This window comes from Gossypium hirsutum, chromosome A02 (genome assembly GCF_007990345.1).
Source record: "Gossypium hirsutum isolate 1008001.06 chromosome A02, Gossypium_hirsutum_v2.1, whole genome shotgun sequence".
NCBI classification, from domain to species: domain Eukaryota; kingdom Viridiplantae; phylum Streptophyta; class Magnoliopsida; order Malvales; family Malvaceae; genus Gossypium; species Gossypium hirsutum.
In genome coordinates this window covers 101,785,731-101,806,415 of record NC_053425.1, presented here as the reverse complement: position 1 = coordinate 101,806,415, position 20,685 = coordinate 101,785,731, and the positions used below count along the sequence as shown (strand labels likewise).

The 20,685-nt window shown below is 37.0% G+C and overlaps 2 non-coding genes across 2 annotated transcripts; both read left to right on the top strand.

Annotated features, from left to right (window-relative positions):
- The first annotated feature begins 9,522 nt into the window (after nucleotides 1–9,522).
- On the top strand, nucleotides 9,523–9,628 carry LOC121217486 (small nucleolar RNA R71). The gene has a single exon (XR_005913572.1). It is a non-coding gene; the product is annotated as a small nucleolar RNA R71 (small nucleolar RNA).
- An 8,658-nt stretch (nucleotides 9,629–18,286) lies between these two features.
- LOC121217497 (small nucleolar RNA R71) lies at nucleotides 18,287–18,393 on the top strand. Its single transcript, XR_005913579.1, has one exon. It is a non-coding gene; the product is annotated as a small nucleolar RNA R71 (small nucleolar RNA).
- The last annotated feature ends 2,292 nt before the right edge of the window (nucleotides 18,394–20,685 follow it).

Below are 20,685 nucleotides of genomic sequence, written 5' to 3'. Positions count from 1 at the left end.
GTGATTATTAATGAATACCCCCCCACACTTAAGATGTACATTGCCCTCAATGTACAAAGATAGATGTTAGAGAATAAAAATAAGATAGGGAGAGAAGTGAAACTTCCTGTATGATGAATTCCTCGAACTTAGAGTTTTAGAGAGTGATCGGTTTGAGAGTGGAGGAGGATACTCTGACGGTCGTAGAGGTTCATTAGGCCATAAGTCCTGCGCCAAAAGAATATTATATCTAGTGGTAGCTATGGTCGTGGTCGAGCAAGACATGGCAGTCGTGGAGAACCTTCCCCGGTGGAGTTGTAGTTTCTATGTGATGATGAGCTTAGGAGTTCTATATAACTATGATAAAATTAGGAACTTCTTTAGGGGATATTAGGAAGAATAAGTACTCGAAAAGGAATAGCCAAAATTCATGATTAAAAATAAAATTCTAAAATCTAAAAAAAAAAGTAGTTTCAATTAAAAACATAAAATGATAAATAAATATTTCTAAATATCCTCATCGCTAGATGGTTTGCGAGGTGGGACTGGCAATAAGATGTGGAGGTCCTGACAACTCTGCCGTAGAGTACATCAATGTTGTCAAATTGTTGAAAACACTGAAACTCGAATCGGGTGAGGTGCTCAGAGATGTTAGCATATGAAGCTGCCACATGAACTGGACGAGAGGGTAGTGGTGGCTGAGAATAGGGATGACAGAGTAGAGAAGGGGAGATTTCGGCTAGGGTTTTGAAAGGAAGAAGAAAATGAATAGTGATTTGCTTATATAGGGGAGGTGCACACGGCCTAAAGCCACACCCGTGTACTTTGAAAATGAGCTCGTTTTTTTTTTGAATTTTGCAATTTAGGTCGTGCCCGGCTAATGTCCCACACCCGTGTATCTGGGGCGTGTGTGGCACAAGGCCATGTTGAACGGTTGTGCCTAGCCTTGTTCGCTTCTCCTACGCCTGTATGTTAGGGTACCACGCCCGTGTTCTCCTATCAAGTTCACCCACGACCATGTCGCACGGTCGTGGGGATTTATCACATCCCGTGTTTTAGGGAGATCATGTCCTGCTTCCACGCAGCCGTACCGTACGGCCGTGTTTCTTCCCCTGCTTGGCCATGGCCTTAAGCATGCCCGTGTGCCTGGCCGTATGTGGTGAGAAACTTTGCAATTCAAAAATAAAGTTAATGATTTAAAGTGTTAGAAATTGAAATTAAAGAAATCAGAATATGTTAGTGCTTGGGTTACCTCCGAAAAGCGCTTATTTATAGTCTAAACTCGACTTACCTCTCCGGTGAATGGTCAGGGTGGTTCGAAGAGTTTATACTCCTCATTCCTACTATCAATCTCATCAAAATAAGGTTTTAATCGAGTTTTGTTTACATTAAAAGTGCCGAACTTGGGGTGACTCACCTCTATCGTACCAAATGGAAAAATACTAACTACCGTAAGAGGGATTTCCTCATTCAGTGTGGTAGTGACAATATGGGGGTCTGCGGCATCTAGTAAGACTTTATCGCCAACCTTAAGTTAATTAGGAGAGGTATCAGCCTTGTTTTGAAGTAGTTTTGGTTTATCATGTGTTCTCGGTTTGTGTACTCACCATTCGTCTAGCTCCTCTATCCGTAGCCTTCGTTCTTCATGTGACAACCCGAATTAGGGCCTAATCAGAATAGTGGTTTCGTGACCACAAATTAGAGATAGAAATAATTGTTTTATAATTATTTTGGGGTTTATGATATGATTTCATGATTTCGTGAAAATTCCGTGATGAAATTCTATGCATTGAGCGTTTAAGTTGAGATTAGGGACTAAACCGAATAAATTGTAAAACTCGTGTTTTAGAAGTTTTTAGTATGAAATTGCTTTGGGATATTAATTAGGAGGTCTTAAATAGCAATTTGACCCATTCCTAAGTTATGGACAAAAGTTGGACACGGAGGGAATTTTTGGAAAGTTTAGTAGTAAGGGCATTTTGGTCATTTGTATATTAAATGAAATAAAATGGGAAAAATAACACAAAATTGGTCATCATCTTCACTAGTTGCTGCCGAAATTTTCTCTCCTCCATATCTAGGGTTTCTTCAATTTTCAAGCTTCATAGTAAGTGATTTCAAGCCCCGTTTTTAATGTTATTCACATTTTTGAAATCCTCGTAGCTCGGTTTACTTATTTCTACCATTATTTCGAGTTAGGGTGTATGTTTAAAAATTTACCCATGAATGATAGGCATGTATTGTGTTGTTTGATGGTAGAATATGAATGTTTGAAGTTAGGAGAACGATCTTTTCTAAGTGATTTTTAACGAAAACGAGCAAAACGACATAATCAATAAAAATACCTATTGTTCATAACTATGTGTTAGAGTGAGAATTTGATGTTTCCATAGAAGAGAAAAATGATCAGTAGGTCATTAAACATAAGAATAATGGCTGAAATTAAATTTCCGAGCCTTGGGGCAAAATTGTAATTTTGTAAAAGTTCGGGGGCAAAAATGTAATTTTTGTATAATGTGATTTTTGGATTAAAATAAATAGTTCGAGTGTTAAATGAACTAAATATGTTGTTATAGATCAAGAAAAGCATGGAATCGACCTTGAACGGGGGAAGGAGAAAGTTTTGGACTAAATTGCAAAATTCCCATATTTTGCACCGAGGTAAGTTTGTATGTAAATAATACATTAATTTCATTTACATTCTTATATTTCAGCCTATTATATATGTTAGATGATGTTGAAGTATAAATCGACTATTGGAAAAATGGAAATAAGTAATAGAGAGAGAGATCTCGATTGAACATTCAGAAGGATCGAATAAAATAGAGGGGCGTAGCTAGGTCACATGTATGGTGCCGAGTGCACATCATGTGTACAAGAAAGCTATGAGATACTATGTAGTAGCTAGGTCACATGTGTGATACGGGATGTATCCCATGTAGACAAGAGAGCTATGTGATAGATAAATGTAGCTAGGTCGCATGCGTGATTCCAAGTGAAGGACACCATGTAGACAAGAGAGCTACGAGACAAATCGGCTAGGTCACATGAGTGGTACTAAGTGTTCACCATGTGTACAAGAGAGCCGAATTAAATGAAATATGATGGTGGGGCTGTGTGCTGAAACCATCAAGTATCGAGGATTAATCCGAATTGTTCAACGGGATGGCTTTGTGGTGACATTGTAGTCATGGGCCAATACTTGTGATGTATGAAATGTAGTGAAAATGATTTGTGATATATATATATATAAGTTAAAATGAGGTTAGTACAAAGAATGTGTGAAAGAGTGAAATTAGCATTAAAACTGTTTTGGACAGTATCAGTGATGTGATTTCTAAAAATCAGAAAAAATAGAAGGAATTTGATTAGAGGCTGAATGAGATGTGAAATTAAATATAAATGAGTCTATTTTCATATAAAAGAAACAGAGCAAGCAAAGGAATTCTATATTTTGAGATATTTACAATTGTGTGTGAATTGCTCAGAATGACTATGTGATCCCCTGTTCCAACTTTGAAAAATCATTAAAAATTGTATAAAACAAATTAAGAAATATAGTTTATATGAATAAATTCCTTATTTACTCTAGTTTTAAATGAAATAGGTTTCATGGTTATTTGAATTGTGTACTGAGAGAAATTCTATTCGTAGTGAACAGAGGTCAGATCAGTTGAGCTGTGTAATAGGGAAAACTTTAATTAATAAACTGTACTAATTTACTGAACCAAAAATTCTAGAAAAAAATTAGTAAGAATTTTTATGAGTCCAGATTCAGGGAAATTTTACGGATTTGAATTTTGAGTTTCGTAACTCGAGTTATGATTTATTTAGTGATCATGATGCAGGAGGGACAGCTTGATCAAACCGTAGTAAATAGTAAAAAATTTAAAAATATGATATAATTGAGTTATGTTGTAAACATATTAGATTCCTTATCTGTTATTTATATACTTACTTACTAAGCTATAAGCTTACTTTCTTTTCTCTCCTTTGTCTTATAGTGTCGTCCAGCTAGCACAGGAGTTAGAGATCGTTGAAGATCCGCCCGCACTATCAATACTCTTGGTATCTTAACTCAACATTTTGAAATATGGCATGTATAGCAGACTTAGTTATTTTGTTACGTGCCATAATTGTCTAGGTTTAAAATACTACTTATAGTATCAAACTAATAATTTTGTACGAAGCCTTTAAAATTGGTTTGTATTGTTAATGGCATATGTTATAATGATTCATGATCAAATTGCACGCCATATTTTTGTTGGGTTTTATTTAATAGTATATACTATAATTTGTTAATACCTCGTACCCTGTTCCGGCGACGGATACGGGTAAGGGGTGTTACACTTCATGAATGTGTCCTTTATTATTTCTGGAACATGGCTCGTGAACTTCTTTGAAGCTTAATTTCTGCAAAGTCACATTGTCAGTTTTAGTAGATTGGTGTGGACTATTACCTTCAATGTTCGATGTGATGCCAGAATTACGAGCTTGAAGGGTGATCGTTTTGTCTCCCACACGAAGTGTAAGCTCACCTATGACAACATCAATAATTGTTTTAGTAGTTGCTAAAAAGGGCCTCCCTAAAATCAAAGGGGTGTTATTATCCTCCTTTATGTCTAGAACAACAAAATCAATAAGGAATATGAACTTATCTACTTTCACGAGTACATCTTTAATAATACCCCTAGGAAATCTTATAGTTTTATCTGCCAAATGGATGCTCATCCTAGTTTGTTTAGGTTTCCCAAGACCTAGTTGCTTAAACATTTTGTAAGGCATTACGTTAATACTAGTCCCTAAATCAGCTAATGCATGATGTATATCTAAACTACCAATTAAGCAAGGAATTGCAAAACTCCCTTAATCTTTCAATTTGTGGGGTAGCTTATTCTGTAGAATAGCTGAGCAGACTGTATTTAACTCCACATGCGATGCTTCGTCCAACTTCCTCTTATTTACTAAAATCTCTTTTAAAAATTTCATTGCATTTGGCATCTGTGAAAAAGCTTTAATAAACGGTAAGTTAATATGTAATGTTTTCAAAAGTTTAAGGAATTTACCGAATTGTTCGTCTGAGCGGTCTTTCCTTGTCGCGTTAGGGAATGGCACATGAGGTTTATATTCGACAGTCACTGGTTTGTTTGTATTTTGACCTACCTCATCTCTCCATTTGCTTACCAGAGTTTCTTGCCTCGGTTCTGGTTCAGGTTCAACGACTCCTTCGTCATCTTGAGTATTAATTGCATTGAGTTGTTCCCTTGGGTTAGGTTTGGTATTACTTGGCAAACTACCTTGTGGTCGTTCAGAGATCAGTTTGGAAAGCTGGCCTATTTGAGTTTCGAGTCCTTGGATCGATGCTTGTTGATTTTTAAGTGCTGTCTCGGTATTTTGGAAACGGGTTTCTAACATTGATATGAATTTTGAGAGCATCTCCTCAAGGTTCGATTTCTTCTCTTGTTGATAAGGCGGCTGTTGAAAACCCTGAGGATTTTGTGGCTTTTGATTTCTTTGACCACCCCAGGAGAAATTTGGGTGGTTCCTCCAACCTGCATTATAAGTATTACTGTATGGGTTATTTTGATATCTAAAGTTATTATTACCCATATAGTTGACTTGTTCCTCTTCAGTTATGGGATTGAAGGATTGATATTCTATATGCACACCTCCTGTAACACCCCTTACCCGTATCCGAGGCCGGGCTAAGGTACGAGGCGTTACCAGACAAACATACAAACATTAAACTAAAATACGAGCCATAAAATTTTATTCATATTTCAAAGCATCCATTCTCTTACACATAGTCCCTTATTTAAGTCTACGGAGCCCAAAACATACTTTAGAAAGGGTTTGGGACTAAACCGAGAACTTACAAAAATCTTGGAAATTTCATGCTTTAAGGCTCCACACGCCCGTGTCCCAAAGTCGTGTTCCATACACGGCTGAGACACATGGTCGTGTCTCTGCCTGTGTGGAATATACCTAGGCTAATTTCCAAGCTTTGGTCAACCTTGATCTCTTACACACTTATACAAAATCAAAAGCATATAACATGGTATTCATTTAATGATTAAACATCCTCAATTAAACCACAAACATAGCATTTGTATGTCATCATACATGTGTCTCTCATACTCATTTTACCTTGTTTATTATAGTACCACTTATACATTTATACCAAGATAATCATCTTACCAAATATCTTCAGCTTAATCATCAAGCATTCATATTTAAAGCTAGATCATATCTTTATAAAATACCACGATTCAGATGCGCAGAATAACATGTTTGCCTGAAACATTTCAATTCAATTCCATACCCAACAAGCATTACATTGAGACTAGTCATATATATATACATGTCATGATACATAACATTCTCTTTTTGTTTTCTTATAAACACATATCATTTATTTCATTATATCAATATTTCATATACCATAGTTTCCATGTATTCCACATATATTTATTTTCCTCCTCCTCCTCTCCATTCCACATCTTTAATGTATATAGAATTCTTGTAAGTACGATTTCACAATTTACTAATAAATGTTCACATCAAACTGTCCACACGAGTCATAGGCACTTAATTATTTATAATTCGAGCTACAGAGCTCCAAATTAAGATCCGTAAATTTCCCCTGAAACTAGACCCACATATCTTTCTACCATAAAATTTTCATAATTTTTGGTTTAGCCAATTAGTACAGTTTATTCATTAAAATTTCCCCTATTTCACTTTCTGACAGTTCTAACCTCTCTTCACTAAAAAATAATTATCTCACAGTACAGAACTCGGATAATGTTCTTGTTGATTTATCTTGAAAATAGACTCATTATGAATTTTAAATATATAATTTTGAGCCTCTAATTATTTTTCTCCAAATTTTTGTGATTTTCCAAAGTTAGAACAGGGGATCACGTAATCATTCTGAATCAGTCTCACGAAAACATAAATATCTAAAAATATAGAACTCCTTTGCTTTCTATATTTCTTTTATATGAAAATAAACTCATTAATATTTAATTTTATATCTCATTCAGTCTCTGATTCAATTTATACTATTTTTGGTGATTTTTCAAAATCACGTCACTGCTACTGTCCAAAACAGTTTTATTGCTAATTCACTCTTTCACACTTTCTTTGTATTAACCTCATTTTAACATACATATCACAAATCATTTTCACCACATTTCATACATCACAAGTATAGGCCCATGATCATAAGGTCACCATAAAATCATCCTCATGTATAACTTACTTGTTTATAACCTTACCACATCCTGGTCACTTAATGAACACATCATTCAGATAACCAAGTTCCTGCACTTATTCATCACAAAACTCACAAAGCAATACATAGAGAGTCTCCCGTTGAACACTTCGGATCAATCCTCGATACTTGGTGGTTTCAGTACATAGCTCCACCCATCATATAGTTCAGCTCTCTTGTACACATGGTGAACACTTAGTACCACCCATGTGACCTAGCCAGTTTATCTCGTAGCTCTCTTGTCTACATGGTGTCCTTCACTTGGAACCACGCATGCGACCTAGCTACATATATCCCGTAGCTCTCTTGTCTACATGGTGTACACATAGTATCACCCATGCGACCTAGCTACATCATAATGTCTTGTAGCTCTCTTGTACACATGATGTGCACTCAGCACTATACATGTGACCTAGCTACATACCATCTGTATCATCCAATCTTTCCGAAGGTTCAACCGGGATTTCTCTCTCTTTTCCAAAAATTTCACCAATCAAGTAATTATCCATAAACATATTTCCAATATTTTTATAAAATATCATAATACAAGTAATAGTGATGTATTACTTACATATAAACTTACATCTCATTTAATATCAATGCAATAACATTAAATTACACATTGTCTTATTAAAAATCATATGAACTTACAATTTCCCATAATATCCATAATCATAGATATCACATTTATGTATGATAATTCAATGCACTTCATGTACCATAGACATATTTTTAAATCAATTCATAAACTTGGCACCATAATCATTTAATTTAACATAATTCAATTAATTCACTAAATTTAACTTTCAAATATAAATTACAGCATTATTGTTGTATTATTATCATACCAACTTACATACTTTCAACACCTCGGAGATCATAGTAAATAAATCAATTTTACATTGAAACATGCATAAATTAATGCTTATTATACATATGAACTTACCTTGATATTAAAACGCCCATTTTACCAACTTTCCCAATTTTCAATTTTTCTCTCATTCTATGTTCAAATCTCGTTTTCCGAGACCTAAAACATCATATTTTACTTATTTAATTAATGTACTATTCAAAACAGTCCTTAACTCGAACTTTGGAAAATTACAATCTTGCCCCTAAACTTTTGCATATTTACACTTTTACCCCTAGGCTCGGGAATTAAACTTCATCCCTTATTCTTATGTTTTATGACATGATGATCACTTTTCCCTTCTATGGCAACATCAAATTCTCACTCTAACATATACTTATGACTATTAGGTATTTTTACCGATTAAGCCCTTTTGCTTGTTTTCACTTAAAACCGAGTAGCACAAGTTGTCTAACATAACTTAAAACCTCATATTGTATCATAAAACACCAGAATACACAAATTTTACCTATGGGTATTTTTCCAAATATGAACCCTAGGTTGAATTGTTGCTAGCATAAGCTAAATCAAGTTACCTGGACTCTAAAAATGTAAAGAACTTGAAAAACGGGGTTAGAACGACTTACAATTGAGCTTGAGAAGCTTGAAAACCCTATCCATGGAGTCTCCCTTGGTATACACGTCCATGGTGAAGAAGATGAGCAAAATTGGCTTTTAATTTTGTATTTTAATTCATTTTACCCCTAAATGACCAAAATACCCTTACTACTAAACTTTCCAAAAATTCCATCCATGCCCAATTTTTGTCCATAACTTAGAAATTGGTCAAATTGCTATTTAAGACCTCCTAATTAATATTTCAAATCAATTTCATACTAGAAACTTCCAGAATGCAAGTTTTGCAACTTATTCAATTTAGTCCCTAACTTCGAATTAAGCACTTTATGCATAGAATTTCTTCACAAAATTTTCATGCAATCATATCATAGACCTCAAAATAATCATAAAATAATTATTTATATCTCAAATTTTGTGGTCCTGAAACCTCTGTTCCAACTAGACCTAATTTTGGGCTATTACACCTCCTCTGCTTGAGTCACACCTCATTACTAGATGTACCTGCGTAGAACCAAGAAAACTATCAATCTTTTTATTCAAAAGTTCTACCTGATTTGACAGCATAGTAACTAAGTCGACGTTATAAACGTCGGTTGTTTTTGTTGGCTTAGTCCTCATGACTTGCCACTGATAGTTATTCAGTGACATTTTTTCAATGAATTCATAAGCCTCTTCAGGTGTTTTGTTGTTGATGATTATGCCAGTAGCTGCATCAACCATTTGCCGAGTCGAGGGATTCAGATCATTGTGGAATGTTTGTACTTGAAGCCAAAGCGGTAACCCATGGTGAGGGCACCTTCTCAGTAAGTCCTTGTATCTCTCCCATGCATCGTAAAGTGCTTCAAATCCATCTGCACAAAAGAAGAGATATCATTACGTAATTTAGCTGTTTTGCCGGCGAAAAATATTTTAGTAAAAGTTTCTCGGTTATTTGTTCCTAAGTAGTGAAAAGGGAAATAACCGAAGACGAATGGCATCATCAGAAACACCATTGATTTTGGATGTATCGCAAAATTCCAAGAAATTTGCTAAGTGAGCGTTGGGATCTTCGTCTTGCAAACCATCAAACTGAACAAACTATTGTATCATCTGAATAGTGTTAGGTTTTAATTCAAAAGTATTTGCAGCTACAGCAGGTCTAACAATACTAGATTCAGTTCCTGTTAAAGAAGTTTTAGCATAATCATAAATAGTACGTGGAGCAGGATTTTGATTAGCCGCAATTGCGGGAGGCAGCTGATTACCTTGGTTTTCAACCATCTCGTCGGTTGGGGGTTGGGTATCATCTTCTCACTCGTTCTCCATGTATCATAAGCTGCGCCTTATTTCTCTTTGATTTTTGCGAATTGTATGATCGATTTCTTCGTCAAAAAGTAATGGTCCTGACGGGTTTCTTCTAGTCATAAACTATAAAAACTTGCCAAGAGAAAAATAAGTAAATTAATAAATAATAATAATAAACTAAAATTAAATTGCAAGAAGAATAAATGGCTAAAGTAATAAAAATTTAGCGTTCCTAATATTTTGATTCCACGGCAATGGCGCCAAAAACTTGATCGCGTGATTCGTAACAAGTAATAAATATTTATAATGAAGATCAAACCTAGACTAACTATTATCACGACGAAAAGGCAAGCACACCTATCGAACAATAGTATAGTAATGGCAAGACCAGGATATCGTACCCAAGGGAACCAAAAGTACTAGTAATAACTATCTTTTTATTATCTAGCCTAATAACGTCTAATCCCTAGATTGAATAACCGAGACTTTTCTCTAATTAACACTCTAGGGTTGTATTAACTCGATCTATGAATCCCCTTATTAGGTTTCACCCTAATCTGACAAAATCTTGTCACTCTATTTCTAGGTACGCAATCAACTCCGCTTAATTATGGCAAATGTACTCTTAGACAGGGTCTATTCCTCCTCTAAATAAGAGCGTGTCTTGAATCAGTATCCTGGGATATTAAAGAAAGAATTAAGAACACATAATTAAGAACAAGCTAAATATTTACTATACGATTCAGAAAATAATAACAAGATTCATCTTAGGTTTCATTCCCCTTAGGTATTTAGGGGATTTAGTTCGTAACTAAATAAGAAAACATCTCAGAAGAATAAAGAATACAAAACATAAAGAAAACCCAAAACTCCTGAAGGGAAATTGAGGAGAGATCTTCAGTCTTGATGATGAATCCAGCTTCTGAGATGGATCAATCGGCTTCCTTGGGGTAATTCCTTACCCCTCTTCTCCGTCTCCCTTTTTCTCCTCCTCTAGTGGGTATTTATAGGCTTTGGAATGCTTAGAAACCCTCCAAAGTGGCTTTTTTCGAATTGGACTTAACTTGGGCTCAGCAGGGACACGCTTGTGTAACATGACCGTGTGACGTGATTACCAAGCCGTGTTCGATCCGTTAAATTGCACACGGCCGTGTGGGTATGGCCAGGCCGTGTGAATCGTGAAAGCCTTGGTCGACACCCTCGAAAGACACGGGTGTGTGAGCTGCCCTGTGGCAAGGTTTAGCCCTGTCATCTTCTCGATTTGGTCCATTTTGTCCCTTTTTGACTTGTTTTTGGCTCATTTTGACTCTTGGTGCTCTCCTGAGTACAAAACATGAAATTAAAGCATTAGGAGCATCAAATTCACCAATTCTAATGAGAAATCATCTATAAAATACATTAAACATGGGGTAAAAATATGTATAATTTACGGTTTATCAATAGGTTTTATCCCCCTTAGGTATCTAAGGGGTTTAGTTCATAACAAAATAAGAGTACATCTCAAGAGTATGAAAATAACAAAACATAAAGAAAACTATAAAACCCCTGAAGGAATTCTGAGAGAGATCTTCAGTCTTGGAGTAGCTCTGGCTTTTGAGATGGACTGTCTGGCTTTCTTTAAGTAATTCTTGGTGTGTGGTTCTGTATTCCAGAAAAGTTCTGGAAAGAGTGGCCTCCTTCTAGGTCACTCTTAGGGTGTTTATATAGGCTTTGGATTGGGTTTCTTCCTTCCTAAGTACCCTTTCCGTGTAAAATACAACTCTTTGAAAAATAGACACGCTTGTGAGCCACGGCCGTGTGATGTGATTACCAAGCCGTGTTTGATCCATTGAATTACACACGGGCCTGTGGGCTTACTGGACAGGCCGTGTGAATTGTAAAAACCTTGGCCGACACCCACGAAGGACACGGGCGTGTGAGATGCCCGTGTGGCAAGTCTTAGGCCGTGTCATCTTCTCAATTTGGTCTGTTTTGTCCCTTTTTAACTCGTTTTTGGCTCCTTTGACTCTTGGTGCTCTCCTGAGTACAAAACATGAAATTACCGGATTAAGAGCACCAAAATCCACAAATCCAGTAATAAACATCCATAAATATGCTAAGTATTTGGGGTATAGATATGTATAATTTGGCATTTATCAAATACCCCACACTTAAGCATTTGCTTGTCCTCAAGCAAAATTCTTATTTACTGCTAGAATTCATTCTTCTCAATCACATAATCATTGCTGATAATGTTACAAGTTATTCCATAGAAAATCATATAGTGAGAATTCAACTATAGGGGCATTAAAAGCCTCAAACAATCTAAATCGAATATTTTGATAATAAATTCATAGGTAATCTCCTTCCTCTAAGTAATTAACTTTAGTCCTAAATATACAAGAGATGACATCCTCACTAAAGATTCACTCAAATCACTCGAAGTGTTTAAGGTTCAAGATTAAGCACTCGATTGTCTAACATGAAAAGTTATTACCATAGGCTTGCATGAAAATCAAATCTCCACCACTTGTAAATGATATAATACACTAATCAAAAGGTCTTTGCATGGTTGTAACGGGGTTTTGGTTAGAGGTATGGGTACAAGCTGAAGAGACAAAGGTTAGAATCGAGATAATTTCAATATATTACCCCACTATCAAAAACTTAATTAGTGAACCACAAACAAATATCTAGAACTATTTTACATGAGTTCATGACAACTTTAGCTTGCTGAGAATTACAATATAATACTGAGTTTTTTTTTAAGAACAAATCAAGTCGATACAATATAGAAATCATACTTCATGATTCAGTAACAAAAAATGGTAAACATAGCGAGGTAACAATATTAAATTCAATCTCGATAAAAAGGGTAAAATTCAGTAGGAGGATTTCAACAATAATGGGTTAATGGGTTAATGATGAGGGTTAATCAATGAAAAAGGGTTAGTAGGCTCAAGGGGTTTCACTAAGGGTTTAATTATGCGGGAAGGCTTTTTATGGAGTAAATGGGTTAAATCCTAAGTGCCTTTATCATCTCAGTATATCAAATAATACGTGTGATCTCGATATGTATAATCGAAGCAAGTTCTAGAATAACAGTTCAATGTTGACACACTCAAACCACAAAAGAAGTGAGCAAGAAAGAAAGCTGTATGCTCAAAAGGCTTAAAAATGTCATAAAAAATTTGGGTTTTTTATGTCATTCCTGTATACTTAAGATTTCAAGATAATACCTCAATTTAGGAAAATAATCTAAAAAAATTTAGTTCTCAAAATATCAACTTATCATGCTTGATTCTCTAATGTCTTGTAATCAAATAATCATGCATAATTCCTATGGTCTAATTCATGACATATCAACAATAATTATAGATCAATCAGAATTTATTCGACCAGGATTATGAGAAAATCACTTAAGCACAAGACCAACTTCAAGGATTTGAGAATAATACAAAAAGTTATGTTTCATGTTCACCCCCCACACTTAAGATGTACATTGCCCTCAATGTACAAAGATATATTATTCAAAATAAAGAAAATCATAAGAGGAAAGGAGGTAAAATTACCTGTTATATGGATGTGGAGCTTGATTTTGAGGATGGAGTGTTTGGGGAAAGTGGTGGCTTCCATTGTTGCTAAATGAAGAAATTAGTTCGTTGAACATGGCACTCGTGAGGTATTATTTCCCTTTTGTTTCCTCATTCCGTAAAATATTCCTAGCAGCTTTGCCTGGAAGTCTGTAGAATCATGAAGAGTTTATTAAGAGTTGGTGTGGAAGAGAGCGTAGTGGAATTACTTGTTAGAAATACCAGAAAATGGAAAAAGTAAAATTTACTAATATAGATGTCTTTCAAAATAAAATAATAAAATTGAAAAGAAAATAAAAATCAAAAGAAAAATAAAAATAAAATAAAATAAAAATAAGAATAAAAAAATAGGAGGAGTTAATGATCCTCGTCGGTGGGGCCCTCAGGTGGTGGTGCTGGAGTGGCGATGTGGAAGTGTTGGCACAGCTACTGCATCATGGCCTGCATATTGTCCATCTGTCGGTCCTATCGCCGATCTCATTCGTGGATCATCTCGAACTATGTAGTGCAATACTGCTCGAAATGGGCGAGTCGGTCGGAAAGGTGTACCAATGAAGCAGCCACATGAGCTGGTCATTCCCTAGGTGGTGCGGTAGAAGGCTCTTCATGCTATAGGGGAACATCATCAAGGATGTCCTCAAGATCCTCCTCGTCAATGGCATGCGATAGACGGTACTGAGGAGGATCGGTCCCGCGTTGGCGCTCGATCATCCTCATGTGTAACATAGTCGTGATGCCCTATGGGAATATTTGACCTATTATGGTAAGCGCTGATGACTAGGCCGTAGTGTTAAGGAGGCCGAAGTGTCAGGCAAGGAGCGTCACGTAGGGGCCGATGGAGATCACTCCCTTCCTATGCCACTCGGTCTGATGGCGAATGGCGAAAGCAATGAAGTATGCTAAGTCGGTCACGTATGCATTTGCCGTGTACCATAAATAGTAGGCATCATAGGTGGTGACGAAATCGGTGCTCTCTCTCTTTCTGGTCAAGGTGTGTGCTAATATGGCATGGAGATATCGTAGGGAAGGGAGAAGAGCTGAGGCCTTCAAGTGGCTGGAGTCGTAGTGAAAGAGAGTGGTGCCAAAGCCTTCCAGCACAAGGAGGGGGAGATGTGGATATTGCGTGGCAGTGCATTCATGTCCTCATCCTCCATAAACTCATCGGTGTAAAGTCCCAGAGCAACACCAAACTCTGGGACACTCATCGAATGAACTAGACCGCCTAATCGAAAGTGAATGGTGACTGGGTCGTCATTGTTCGTCATCATCACCTGTAATGAAAAGTAGAGCATAATTCTAAAGTTAGCTCTAAATAAGTGGGCTCAATAATAGCGAAGAACCGTTCCCATGAGTCTGTGGACAGGAGGGCGCGGATGGCGTCAGCGAGCTAGACTTGCTCTATGGCAGCCTAGTCGATGCAGTGACCTGTGGTGATGGGTTGTGCGCGTAGTATCTGAAATATCTCCTCCTGTAAAGCTTGTGGAAATTCAAGGAACGGGTGCCGAACTTCGGCTCTAGCATGCACCGAGGAAGAACCCGGTCCTCTAATTCTCTTTGAGGATGGGACCGCGGCCTTTTTTCCTCTTGGTGACGACATAATGTACTTGAAAATATATGAGCATTGATAGAATCCAAGATACATTAGTAGTTAAGCAAGATGCCCAAAACTAGTATATGCTATTTAGTGGCTTAAATAATTCAAATATAGAAAATTTTAAGGAAAATTCTTTACTTGTCTAAAGCAAAATATTACAATATCTATGTAAAGCATGTAGAACACTAATGTAGCAATACAAATTGGAAAAATAAAGTTGAGAAAGTGAACCAAAGGCTGCTGTATGGCGGTGCAGGGGCGTGTTGATGTCGAGCACAGGCGTGTGACGCGGGGGTATAGCCGTGTGGAGAAAAAATAGAGGGTCTAGAGAGGGGAAAGTGGGGATTAATGCAAGGGGAATGGATTTCAGGGTGGTTTGAGGGTTGAGGATGTGAGAATCTTGGGAATGGTGGCCAGAATAAGGATTAGGGAGTGGGGAGGAGGAGTTTTCGGCTAGGGTTTTGAAAGGGGGAAGAAGATGAACAGTGGTTTGTTTATATAGGAGAGGGTCACACGGCCTAGGGCCACGCCCGTGTACCTTGAGGGTGAGCCTCTGTTTTTTGAATTTTTCAATTTAGGTCGTGCCCGGCTACTGTCCCAAACCCATGTGTCTTGGGCGTGTGTGGCACACGGCCATGGTGCACGGTTGTGCCTAGCTTTGTTCGCTTCTCCCACGTTCGTGTGTTATGCTAGCACGCTCGTGTGTTGTTATACATGGCTGAATGACACGAGCATGTCGCACGCCCGTGTATAAGAAATAGAATCGAGGCTTGTCCCTGGCACGCCCGTGTGTTCCTGTCAAGTTCACCCACGGCCATGTCGCACGGCCGTGGAGATTTATCGCACCCCGTGTTTTGGGGAAATCATGTCATGCTTCAACACTACCGTATTGCATGGTCGTGTCTCTTCCCTTGTTTGGCCATAGCTTTAGGCACGCCCGTGTGCCTGGCCGTGTGTGCTGAAAAACTTTGCAATTCAAAGACTAAGTTAATTGATTCGAAGTGTGAGAAAATAAAAAATAAAAATAAAGAAATCAAAATATGTTAGTGCTCGGGTTGCCTCCCGAGAAGCACTTATTTATAGTCTAAGCTCGACTTACCTCTCCGTTGAATGATCATGCTGGTTCGAGGAGTTCATACTCCTCATTTCTATTTTCAATTTTAAAATAATGTTTTAAACGGCTGTTGTTTACCTTAAAAGTGCCGAACTTAGGATGACTCACCTCCACTGTTCTGAATGGAAAAATACTAAGTACCGTAAGAGGGATTTCCTCATTTGGTGTAGAAGTGACGATGTGAGGATCAACGGCATCTAGTAAGAATGCATTGCCGACCTGAAGTTGATTAGGAGAGGTATCGGGCTTGTTTTTGCGTAGTTTCGGTTTATCATGTGTTCTCAATTTGTATTCTCGCTATTTGTCTAGCTCCTTTATCCGTAGTATTCGTTCTTCATGGACGTCTTTGTTCTCTTCATGATAGTAGTGCACTGTCTCTGTTGTCTTTGTTCGAAGAAGTTCCTACAAGTACGATTGGATATTAGTTTTATCATCGACAGTTTTTATAGCATTATCTTGAGTCTTAGAGGTTTTGACTGAGTCGCGTGCTTGGAATGTTACTGCGTCGTCACCTGTACGAAGTGTTAGCTCTCCTGTGCCTACATTAATAATGGTTCTGGCAGTTGCTAAAAATGGTTGTCCTAAAATTAGAGGTACCTCGTTATCTTCATCCATATCTAAGACAACGAAGTCTATAGGGTAAATAAATTTTTTAATTTTAACGAGAACGTCTTCAATAATACCCTTAGGAAATCTAACTATTTTGTCAGCCAATTGTATGCTCATCCTAGTCTGTTTGGGTTTACTGAGACCTAGTCGTTTAAACATTTTATATGGCATAACATTTATACTTGCCCCTAGATCAACTACAGCATTATTCACAGATAGACTACCAATTAAGCAAGGAATTGTAAAACTCCTTGGATCTTTCAATTTGTTAGGTAGCTTATTCTTTAGAATAGCTGAGCAGACTGCATTGAGTTCCACATGTGATGTAGTGTCTAATTTCCTTTTATTGCTCAAAAGTTCCTTTAAGAATTTTGCTGAGTTGGGCATCTGCGAAAGAACTTCGATAAAGGGTAAGTTAATATGTAATTTCTTGAAGAGTTTGACAAACTTACCGAATTGTTCTTCTGTTCTATCTTTCGTCATCGCTTTAGGATATGGCACACGAGGTTCATGATTTGTACTTACCTATTTGGGATCGTTATTATTTACCTCTTCTCATCCTTTGTTCATCGCGTTGTCTTGCTGTATTTCTGGCTCAGGTGTAATGAATCATTCCGTATCTTGAGTGCTAATTGCATTGAGGTGTTCCCTCGGATTAGGTACAGTATTACTTGGTAGGCTACCTTGTGGTCATTCGAAGATTAGTTTGGATAGCTGGCCTATCTGAGTTTTGAGTCCTTGGATCGATGCTTGCTGATTCTTAAGTGCTGTCTCGGTATTTTGGAAACGGGTTTCTGACACCGAGATGAATTTAGAAAGCATCTCTTCAAGGTTTGGTTTTTTCTCCTATTGATGAGGTGGCTGTTGAAAACCCTAAGGATTTTGTGGCTTTGGATTTCCTTGACCTCCCCAGGAAAAATTTGGGTGGTTCATCCAACCTGCATTATAAGTATTACTGTATGGGTTATTTTGAGATCTAAAGTTATTATTACCCATATAGTTGACTTGTTCCTCTTCAGTTGTGGGATTGAAGGATTGATATTTTGTATGTATACCTCCTCCGCTTGAGTCACACCTCATTTTTGGATGTACCTACGTAGAAGCAAGAAAATTATCAATCGTTTTATTGAGAAGTTTTACCTGATTAGAGAGCATGGTGATTGAATCGTTGTTATAGACGCTGGCTATTTTTGTTGGCTTTGTCCTCAAAACTTGCCACTGATAGTTGTTCAGTGACATCTCCTCTATAAATTCATAGGCATCTTTCGGTGTTTTATTATTGATGGTTCCGCCAGCAGCTGCGTCAATCATTTGTCTTGTCGAGGGATTCAAACCATTGTAGAACGTTTGAACTTGCAGTCAAAGCGGTAACCCATGGTGAGGGCACCTTCTCAGTAAGTCCTTGTATCTCTCCCATGCATCGTAAAGTGTTTATAAATCCATCTGCACAAAATAAGGGATATCATTACGCAATTTAGCCGTTTTAGCCGACGGAAAATATTTTAGTAAAAATTTCTCGGTCATTTGTTCCCAAGTAGTGATAGACCCTCGTGGTAACAAGTTCAACCACTGTTCAGCTTTGTTTCTCAGTGAAAAGGGAAATAACCGAAGACGAATGGCATCATCAGAAATGCCATTGATTTTGAATGCATCACAAAATTCAAGAAAATTTGCCAAGTGCGTGTTGGGATAGTCATCCTACAAACCATCAAAATGAACAAATTGTTGTATCATCTGAATTGTGTTAGGTTTTAGTTCGAAATTATTCGCAGCAATAGCAGGTCTAACTATACTAGACTCAATTCCTGTTAAAAAAGGTTTAGTATAATCATACATAGTACGTGGAAAAGGATTTTGATTAGCTGCAATTGCAGGACGCAGCTGATTACCTGGGTTTTCGGCCATCTCTTCGATTGGGGGTTGGGTATCGTCTTCTCGCTCGTTCTCTATGTATCGTAAACTACGCCTTATTTCTCTTTGATCTCTACGAACTGTGCGATCGATTTCTTCATCAAAGAGTAATGGTCCTGATGGGTTTCTTCTAGTCATAAACTATAAAAACCTACCAAGAGAGAGAAAAAAAGTAATTTAATAAATAATAAAATAAAATAAAATTGCAAGAAAAAAATAAATGGCTAAAGTAATAAAAATTTAGTGTTCCTAATATTTCTATTCCCCGGCAACGGCGCCAAAAACTTGATCGCGTGATTCGTAACAAGTAATAAATATTTATAATGAAGATCAAACCTAGACTAACTATTATCACGATGAAAAGGCAAGCGCACCTATCGAACAATAGTATAGTAATGGCAAGACCGGGATATCGTACCCAAGGGAACCAAAAGTACTAGTAATAACTATCTTTTTATTATCTAGCCTAAGAATAAAAGTGTTTGTTTTAATTAACTAATTGTTTAAACTAATTAACTGATTTAATTAAAGCAAAGAAAAAATTTGGAAAAAGACTTGAAGAAAAGCAGTTGATAAAGACGACACCCAAGGAGGAATCCACCAAGATTTCACTTGTTATCTGACTCTGAACCAGACGATTTATTAATTTGACTTGATCCGTGAGACTCCCTAACCTATGTTATTATCCCTTTCGAGACTAATAATGCCTAACCTTAAGTTAAATTAATCAAAATTTCTTTCTTAATTAAAACCCCTAGGGAAGCAGTAAATCACTCAATGGACTCCCATATTAGGTTTCACCCTAATCCGTCAAAATCTCGTAACCCTATTTCTAGGCGTTCGATCAACTCTGCTTAATTATGCCAAATCTACTCTTAGGCAGGGTCTATTCCTCTTCTGCATAAGCACATCAAATCATGAATTAATTCCCGAAATATTAATTCAAGCATTTAGAACACATAATTAAGAACAAATCAAGTATTTATCATACAGTTCAGATAATAATAACAAGATCCATCATAGGTTTTATCCCCCTTAGGTATCTAAGGGGTTTAGTTCATAATAAAATAAGAGTACATCTCAAGAGTATGAAAATAACAAAACATAAAGAAAACTTTAAAACCCCTGAAGGAATTCTGAGAGAGATCTTCAGTCTTGGAGTATCTCTGGCTTTTGAGATGGATCGTCTAGCTTTCTTCAAGTAATTCCTAGCGTGTGGTTCTGTATTCCAGAAAAGTTCTGGAAAGAGAGGCCTCCTTCTAGGTCACACTTAAGGTGTTTATATAGGCTTTGGATTGGCTTTCTTCCTCCCTAAGTACCATTTTCTGTGTAAAATACAACTCTTTGAAAAAGGGACATGCCCATATGCCACGATCGTGTGATGTGATTACTAGGCCGTGTTCGATTCGTTGAATTACACACGGCCGTGTGGGCTCACTGGCCAGGCCGTGTGAATCGTTAAAACCTTGGTCAACACCCCCGAAGGACATAGGCATGTGAGATGCCCGTGTGGCAAGGCTTAGGCCATGTCATCTTCTCGATTTGGTCCATTTTGTCCCTTTTTAGCTCATTTTTGGCTCATTTCGACTCTTGGTACTCTCCTGAGTACAAAACATGAATAACCGGATTAAGAGCACCAAAATCCACAAATCTAGTAATAAATATCCATAAATATGCCAAGTATTTTGGGTATAGATTTGTATAATTTGGCGTTTATCAGTAACACTAAGAGGGGGTGAGCTATATGAGCTCAATGTGAGTCTGAATCAAAACTAAGAACAGAAATATAGTACCCAATTTAACATCAAACAACTATAGATATATATATTAAAACATAAGGTAATTTCGATACCAACG